This window comes from Cryptomeria japonica, chromosome 11 (genome assembly GCF_030272615.1).
Source record: "Cryptomeria japonica chromosome 11, Sugi_1.0, whole genome shotgun sequence".
In the NCBI taxonomy this organism is placed as follows: Eukaryota; Viridiplantae; Streptophyta; class Pinopsida; order Cupressales; family Cupressaceae; genus Cryptomeria; species Cryptomeria japonica.
This window is the reverse complement of record NC_081415.1, coordinates 174,310,547-174,320,870: the sequence shown is the minus strand read 5'-3', so window position 1 is coordinate 174,320,870 and position 10,324 is coordinate 174,310,547.

Below are 10,324 nucleotides of genomic sequence, written 5' to 3'. Positions count from 1 at the left end.
TGGTGTTTTATCTTGTTTTCTAGAGGATTACTTCGCAATTGTGTTCTAGTTATATGATTTGAATTTGATGTTGTTAATGCTTCTGTATGGCTTGTGAGTACAATTAAGTAGTAGCATTATCCTATAGCCTTTGATATCATCATGATCTTATTCTTGTGTTCTTTGGACTGGTGCATTCTCACCTTGGCTTGTACCTTTTCTTCCATAGGTGGCATGTTGGAGGATGGCATAGATTGTTGCTTGAGATGGTGGACATCTTGGATGTTGTTGCATATATCTTTATGGAGCACGAGAGAATGTTTTCGACCTATGTGGTTTCATGGATGGTGGTGATTATGGGATCATCGGGTGACTATTAGCACTGTAAATCTTGAGATGAGATGACTCCTATAAGGTCTTCATCAAGTGGGAGATTGTTGGGATTAAGGTGTTGCAACCTTAGGAGTCTCAAGGCTATTATTTAATTAATCAAATACTCCTATGTGCTGATTTTATTTATTTAATGAAATATATTAAGTTTCCAAAGTGCAAAGCTTAATTGTGGGGCCTGATGGCAAGTTGGGTGCGACAAGCTTTGAGGAGAAAGAAATATTGTGACACTTGTCACAAGGAGGGAAATTTGGAGAAAAAAAATGTTTCAAACGTCTTCAAAAGTCCCCCCAAGCAACATGTGCCAATTGTTTACTATTATTTAGCACAAATTTGTAAAGTTTCTCAACGAAACCAAATCTTCCACTCGCATAGGCTTGGAATAAAATGGAAAGTTACAAATTGGCAAAAGGCTAGTTTATCTCATCATGGATGATTTGTATTTATGGAATAAATAATATTTATATTAAATATTATTTATTTAAGAGTTATGCAAAAGGAAGTTTGTATTTACGCTCATAGATACATTGAATGTGGACATTTTTGAGAAGCTATTGTTTTTGCATTGTAAGATCTATAAGTAGAAGGAGTGCTAGAATAGTTATAAGAGAGGAGTTCCTTATTATAGAGTTCATGCTACCAAATTTTCTCCAAGATGGACTTATTATAGTCAGAGAAAGACTTTATTTTGTCAATTCAACTATTTAGATGTTCATGTATCTTGCCCTAGAGTGGTAAGATTTATCTTGCAAGTGCTTTGTGTCTTTCCCTAGAGTAGTGAGCTTCAACCTACAAGTCCTTATGTATCTTGCACTAAGATATTGCATCTCAGTGAACAAGATAATAATGTCTTGTCGTTGCTATAAAAAAGGCCAATTGGAGTAAAAGAAGGCCTCAAAATGTCCAAGTAAGTCCAAACGGACTTTTGACAGATGTGTTGCACCATAAAATCAATAATAAAAAAGAAAATAAATCACCATGTAAGTGGCCTAATCTAAATTGAACTTGACAAAAAATATAATGATTTGGTGTTTCTTTAGCACAACAGGCAATCATTGACATCTATGGGTTTAGCATGCAAAACACATTGCAAAATTCCTTCAACCTTTTCTTTTTTTAATTGACCTCCTTAGAAACATTGAGCACCAAATATAGGAATAGTGCATATATATAAAATACAAAAAATAAATCATATAATCAAAAACTATAAAACTATGGCCTTTTTCATGCTTTTTGAGATTTGAAAACCTTCAAGTATTATATAAAAATCACAATCACACATACATAGCATGCATGCATTCCTTGATTTGAATCATAATAAATCAACCTTTTTCATTTTGTGTCCTCACAAGAACACATGATCAATAATGATAGATGCATGATCCTATTAAATCCATGACCTTACTCAATATCTCCCTTTAAATATACCTGAATTCAATATTTATGTAAAATAAAATGAAATAAGTTTCATAACTAACAATACTCTAATACAAGAACACAAGGATATGGAAATCGTTGAGGACTCTAAGTCTAACTCTATTTCCTTTGATGAATCAAATTCATCTAAAACTATGAGCATGGATTGGTCCCTTACCACTAACGTTAATGAAGATATTGACCCTTTCCCTCCTCCCACAAACCCTCCCCCTCTACTAATACTAACCCCCGAGCTTGATTATGGTCCTCACCAAGATTGTGAAGGCCATTCATGATGATGTGGAAAGACAAGATGATTTGTTGAAGTAGGTTTTAGGGTAGATAAATGTGGTGATAAGGAAAATTAATATGTTGGAGGTAGCTATTGAGGCAGAAACTAGGTCTAATACTTGGCCTGGGGACATTGATGACAAATTTTTGGGAGGTTTGCTAATGAATTTTTTGGCCTTACGGGGAAATGGGACAAGGTGAACGGGAGGATTGAAGACATGGATGCCAAGCTCAAGATGAATTGGACTAAAATGGAGGTGGAAGAAATTAAGTACTCCCAAGAGGCCCTTAAAATGAAAATTGAGCATGCCAATTTGGCCTGCAGGAATGCAACTAAAATGCATAAAGTCCCTTTATAGGCTATCCAGACCATATAGGCTGATTTGAATAGGAAAAAGGAGAAGAAATGAAAATAGACTAAGGTCTTGATTGTGGGCTCTTGCCCCACAGAGTCCTTGGTTAAAACCACCTTTTATTCTGCGTTGTTGTTTTTCGGCTCTAGAATTGGGTCTTGCAAAAAGGTTTTGTTCTCTGATAAAGTGTTAAGTTCATGCTAGGATAAAAATTCCCCCGTGTAGTTGGCCATCTTTTTGTGCCTTTCTTGGGTGGTTATGTTGGTTTTCTATTTTTTGGTCTTTATGTTTCTGCTAGTTTTCTAGTTTATCTGCTAGCTTTCAAGATACCCTACTGGGTAGTTGTGCACCCTGCATGTGCCCCAGGTATCTCTATGTAGATATGTAATGGTATGGGCCTATCTTTCTTTTATTGATTAAAAAAAATGCTATAATACCATGTGAGGTTGAGGAGTACTAATTGAAATTCAAATAATGTAAAATTGCATGAATTGAAAGATTGAAGGATAAACTTGATTAAGTGATTAATTAGCTTAGGTAGAGGTATACATATAGCAAAGAGAATTGCCAAAAACAATAAAAACTACAATGTAGAAGATAAACGTGTGATCTCATGCAAGATTGCACACCTAAACAGTCATATGATAACAAAACATTTACAACTAGCAATCTTATCTAGTGGAATATACTAGCTATATTACTCTATACTAATAGATTTTTCGCGATTAGGTTGCATGTAATTTATCCTCTCAACCATGGAAGACATGGTGTTTTTCAAAATGATGGCATGTATTTTGTTAAATAAATTATTAGAATAAAATATTGGTCTAACTATATATTCAAACTATCTTGATCTAAGCCTTGTCAATGTATATGGATATATTTGGAACTTGGGATCTTCTAATAATTATAGGCTAAAAAGGAAACTATTTTTTAACAAAATAATATAATTTTTACATTATTTTAGGATTTTGAATAGTTTTAGGTGCTAAATTTTATAAGCACGAGCTCAAATATTAAGCAATCAAACATTGGTTGAATAAATTGTGTAGCCATTGGAACCATTTACATTTGAAATATATATATTTGATTTTGTTTGAGTACATCAATCAAATGAATTAGGTTTTATCCTATCTATTTGAGATATTTTATCAAATTCTTGATATGCAACTTATAATTTTTGCATGCATTTCATTAGATTATGTGGTGTTAAAATGATAATTTTTTAATTAAAAGTATTTATTACTCAACACCTCCAATTTCTATTAACTTTACATTTGAAATAAACCTCTATACAATATTATGCTTTTATAGGACTCTTGCTATCAAAATTTATATTGTTACTGAAGAAGTTGAGAAATACAACTTCAGAGATCCCAAGAACAACTGCAAGCAAAATGCCTATCACAAGAGAAGAATGTAGGCAAAAAAGCAATAATGGCTCTGAAGAAAAAGCTTATCATCCAGAGAGGGAATGAATAAAAAATACAATACAATCCTTATAAAACTAGAATATGCAACCCTAAAGTTGTGCAACCCTAAAGAAACCCTAACGGGATACAATGTTATTAAATGTCTAAGTTTAGCTTAAGTATAGAGTATAATAGACTAATAATTAAAAAAATAATTATTAACTAATACATGATAACTCTTACACCCCCCCTTAAGATGAACTTAGGGAGTAGCTAAGAAAATAAACACATGAAGTAGAAAATGCAACTACATCGTGAAGGCAAATTTGGGTCTCGACAACAAAGCCTGATGAGGAACCCAAGTACAAAAGATCTCTATAAAGTGGAGAAATAGAGAAAACCTCATGGGAAAAAACTCTACTCTGAAAAGAGATGAAGGCTAGTGAAGGACTGAAGAAGCCTCAAAACTAGAGAATATTCTAGAAAACACAAACAAAGGATGAACATGAAGAATCACTGAAGCATGAAGAACTTGCAAACATTGTCAAAGAATAACTGTCGATCTGAAGAACATCTACATGAGTTCCCTCAAATAATACTACTCTAATCAGATGGCAAACAACTGAACTCGAAGATATAGATGGCAAAACACACCAAAGTCTGAAGAGCTGATCAATCAAAGATGGAAGGTTGCCTCCAAAAATAGGAATGAAAGAGTGTCCATATGGGAAATGATCCATCTCACCGAAATGCATATGTAACTAGCCACTGCATCCACCTAGTACATAGGAACAAATACTGAATACATGGCCCACTCCAATGAACCAAGGAGGCATTAGAACCAACAACTAACTGGAGAAACCCCCCCATAATGCTGACAAGGGAGAGGTGACAGGTACATTGAAACTAAAAGCCAAGAAAAAATTGCATGACGAAGAACCAGGAACAATGAGAGTGTAGCAGAAAGTACAAACACATACAAAGGCAAGTGTCGTGGAAGGAACACTCACTTGACACACATCATGAGGCTAATTTCATGGAAGGAACACTCATGTGACAAAGGTAGATGGCAAACAAAGGCAAACATCAAACCCCCCATGGCACTTTATAATGGAGTGCGAGTACAATAAGGCACAAATGTGCAAGATCCCATAATACATGTGCAATATAGAGGCACTTTATCTCAGTGTGATTACAAAATTATAAGTGCTTACAATGAAAGCTCCAGATGTCAAAAAAAAAAGACACAAGACTTGAAATACATGAAGAATAGCCAAAAATAAGTCATCCCATGCAAACTAGAAGTTTCCATGAGCTCATATGTCCAAGTAATTCACCAGAGTGTGAAAAAACAAAAAAATGAATACAATGTACGTAGAATAAAATCTTTAAAATGTGCATGGATAGATGTGAAGAGATCTGAAACATCATCCCAATGCCACTGGAATTGTGAAAAGTAGAGAAATTGGTGAAAAGTTATGAGCTCGGGACTAAAACAACTCCATCCCAATGCCGCTGGAATTGTGAAAAATAGAGAAACTGGTGAAAAGTTATGAGCTCGGGACTAAAACAACTCCTCTGATTTCAAATGGTTGTAAAATGTACCAACAAGAAAAAAAGGTGATGAAACCTACATATCTAGAAAGTAGATGAAACTATCTTTCAAATGATATCTCGTTTGCCAAAAAATGATATCGTATGCCCAAGTTATGGCAAAACAAAAAAACCCCTCTTTTAGGGCACAAAGAGGGTCACAAGGGGCCATACAAGCCATCATACTGCTGACATCAGCATGCCATCATGTTGATGTCAGTACTGATGCATGGTATTTTTCTTGCATAAGGTTTGACCTCTTTTTCTTGCATAAGGTTTGACCTCTTTTTCTTGCATAAGGTTTGACCTCTAATCATGATGGTGACCTTTTTTTTTTGTGCCAAAGTGCCCATATTTTTCAACTACCCCTAGATTTTGCCTCAATTTGTGTGCCCTAAGATAAATTGACCCGTACAAGCCAAAAAAATTTGCCTAAGAGGTCTTTGATGCCCAAATTGGTCGAATTATATATGAAAATTCATGGAATTAGCCTATTGAGTCCAACCGTGAGGTTTTTTTGAACCCCAAAATGACCAAAAACAAAGACGCACCTCGGATTCAAATAAAAGGCTTTATAAAACTTGAAACCCTAGCCTCCAAAAATTCTTCTGAAAAATCAGGAACAAGTAGCAGCAGATGAAAGCTTTGGTACCATGAAGAAGTTGAGAAATACAACTTTAGAGATCCAAAGAACACCTGCAAGCAAAATACTTGTCACAAGAGAAGAATGGAGACAGAAAAGCAAGAATGACTCTGAAGAAAAAGATTATCATTCAGAAAGGGAATGAATAAAAAAATATAATACAATCCTTATTAAAGGAGAATATGCAACCCTAAAGTTGTGCAACCTAAAGAAACCCTAAAGGGATAATGTGTATTTAATAATTAGAATAATTATTAAATACCTACAATATTATTAAATGCCTAAGTTTAGCTTAAGCATAGAGTATAATAGACTAATAATTAAATAAATAATTATTAGCTAATGCATGATAACTCTAACAGTTACTTTTGAAAATTAAAAAACTTCTTGGTGCACTATTTTGGTGTAGATTAAACTAAATTTCATTCCTTTGTATATTTTTAGGCTCTTCTTTGATCTATAGAAAATATAAATTTTTATTCATAGATAATATTGTGATTTGGGACTAACACTTATTTATATGAGCAAGATGAATTTAGGATAAAATATTAAAATATTTAAAATCTTCCCAAAAAAGGAAAAATATAAGATAGCATATATTTTTTCATTTTAACTTCTTAATTTTAAGGGAAATCCATAAGAAGTACTTTGCTAGAGACTTATAGGAATAGTTAATATGTGTTCAAGGTCCATTTATACTAGCTATAATCTCTCTATACTAGACACTTTTGCTCTAATCTAGGTATTCCTTTGTTTCAAAAGTTGGATAAAAAATACATTAAAAATATATTTTAAGCTAGAGGCAAAAGATTATTAGTGCATTATTGGTAATAAATATGCACTTATTTTTAAATGGTAGAAATCAATCTTATATCTATTAGGTGAGAGGAGGTTGTTGTTTACGATGTTTTTTCACATTTGTTTAGTGGTATTTATTTATTTTTCTGGTGCAACATGTCCTCTGACCTACCATGTAGGATAGGGGGAGACCAGACCTTGTGACCTCGTGCCTACCACAAGTTGCTCTCGCCAATTGAACCAAGTCCCCAACCCTTTGTTTAGTGGTATTAATATCAATTATAATGCTCTATTTTTATCTCTAACTAGCTATCAACTATTGAAATATTCAACTAAAATTATTTTCTATTCACTTTGGTAATCTTTCATGAGATATAAGATGCTTAAGATAAAGATAATATTGTGAGTAAGAAATTCTCTCAATTTTCAAGGATCAAATATGATCTAACATAGCTAATGTTTTAGTTGTATGCATATGCATTTAATTAGTGAGCAAATTTTCAACCATATATTGCAAATTTTCAGTTGACTCAAATAGAGAAATCTATGCAAAAACACTTTTAGGATACATATGCAAAAAAATAGGCAACATACCATTAAATAAGACACAAGATATACCCTAGGAAAACCTTCAAGAGGGATAAAAATAGTCTCCAAGAGAATCCATCACTTATCTATTATTCAACAAATAAATCTTTACAATACATCTTCAAAGTTCTCCATGAAAACATTTGAAACATAATATTTTTAAAAGTACTCCATTTGAACAAGTCTGTAACAACACATCCCATATCATGATTCAATCCCTCACAAATTCCAACAAATGATTCTCTCAACCCTTTAACCAAAATAGAAAACTAGCCAACACTAGACAACTATGAATGTCTAGACAAGTACGAAAATGTCTCAAATTGCATTCAAACTAAGGCGTGATAAGCAATTGTAGCATCCGCACATGGCTTTCCAGGAATCAGACCCAACTCTGCAACCAAACCCAGGACAATTTCACTGACTGCAAGGCTGCATGGCACCTGATTATCTGAATAAGACCGTAGACTTCTACGTAGGGTATGATCCCTTCATTGGAGCCTCTTTCCTGACTGCAACAAATATATGACTAATTTCAAGCATGTTCACTCTGTGAGTATTTATTAGCTTACTAAATAAGTCATAGAGTAATCCTAGACCAGAACTAAATAGCTTCTGTCGAACCTCAGAAAACATATTATAGCCAATAAGGAAATTATAAAGTATTTAAATGAACAGAAAAAAATAATACAAACCACTTCGATTTTGTTCAATTCTACTAATAGAAAATTTAAAAATATTCTCAAAACTGAATCAATTAAAACAACACAAACTATTATGTAAAGACAGTTTATAATGATTAGCTTGTGTCATTTTAAAATCCAATTATATAAAATTTATTTGCATCGATATTTTAAATCCCATTCCATGATCCATCAAAATTATAAAAAAAATAACTTTAGTAACAAACAATTAATTTCTTCGTACTAAAAACAAAATATTTCAAAAACATTATATATCTATTCTTTTCAGCTTTACAAAATTTGCAAATCAAGCAAATATCAAAGCATCAACAATGGAGACTAACCACTATAAATCACATATACTGTTCAGAATTAGGTGAGTATTCGCACAGTATTATCATCTAACAACATAAGATGTAATTCCAAAGTAAGCTTCCTATGTTCATTAACAGTCAGTCTCACAAAATACAGAACTGAATAGATGGTCTAGACAATAACTTTCACCTCTCTCTATTTGGGAAAAAAGTATCAGTTGAGCACAGCTTTCTAAGAAAATCGCTTCTCTACAATGTTGAATTTAAATCATTGCAACCAACACGCAATTTCATCAAGAAGCTTATATTTCTTCCCAATTCTTCTTTCAGCGCTGTCTATAATTTCAGGATTTCTCTGCTTCTTCCACTCTTTGGGTATCTGCCCATTAATGCCAGAACACGTTTTCTTCAAATTTCTGTTGCCTTTGCTATTGTGGATCATGTTTGTACACTCTCCAAACTCACCAGAATTTCTCATTCTTTTAGCAGAATCCCTGATCAAAAGCTTAACATCAGAGCCTGCATCATTCTTTTGAATGCTGAAACACCAGTCACACACTTTACTGATACTCTCAACTGATATGTTCTCATAATATGCTCTACTGGAATATCTGACCAAAAATGCCAAACCCATAAGATCAAAATTTATGGTTATTGCTTAAATGGAAGCAATAAATGAGTATGCATACTGCTTGAAACTTGTCTTCTTAAATTGAATAAAATTAAAGAAACAAACAAGGTAAAGGTTAATTTACTGATGCTGAAAACGTATGAGACATTTTCTACATTGGAATAAATAGACCTGAAAGCCCACGTCGCCACACAGACTGCACTTCATTGTTGTATCTTCTTCTTCTTCAATTGAGATTGAGATTGTAAAACTGCACCTAAAAAGAGCAGAATTCTTGTTTCACGTATACACAGAGAGGGAAAGTGGAGTGAATTGCCAAACTAATGTTATTCCATGAAGCATCCGTGTGAGTAACGGCTTGTACCTTGTGTGTTGACTATAGCACTAAGACAATTGTAGACTAACTAAAGTTTTTCATCGTTTTCTATGGATGTCAGTTCTGATTTGATTTTGGATTTTTATCATGATGTGGAAACGCCTGAATGTAACTTTTGTTTAATTTTGAAGTCTACGCGTATGTTTTGGTCCACGCGACTTTTGCTTACTTTGAATACGTGTGTTATGTGGAGGATGGGACTTCGACGCCATTATCGTATTGAATGGGATTGTGGGTTAGTTTAGAGAGAGTATTAGGAAGAACTGTCTCGTCACAAAGTAGGGTTTAGCTTAGTTTGACTGAGAGTTTATTAAAACAAAGTTAAGAGAATAGAAATTTAACAGAGTGATTGGTCTAATTCTGCCTATAAGAATGTTATGGATTCAAGGGTGGCAGATGAAAGGGATGAGGAGAATAGCAACTTGGGATCAATATAAGATGAAGGTGAGCTTATTTCGGTGTGAAGACAATGATGTAAATGAGGGAATGAAGCTCTAAGAATATTTAAATAGATGCGGATCATCTTAGTAGTGACATTTGTATCATTATGAAGGAATTTTAAGCATTCGTGATAGATGGATGGAATTGTATGTATGTCATCAATCTATAGGAGATAGAGAAGGAGATTGTAAGTTAGATCAAGATCGATAACATGATAGGTAGTATATTGTAGTGTTGGAACCACCTAAATCAAGAGATCAATTGTGCCTTCTATATCTCTTTCTATAATATCATAGCTCTTAATGGTGATTATTTTGGGCTCTAAATCAGTTACGGAGTATCCCACTTGCTTAATAAATTATAATATACATATTTTCAAAGTAGAACCATTTTCCAAGAAAACTCATTTCACCTTG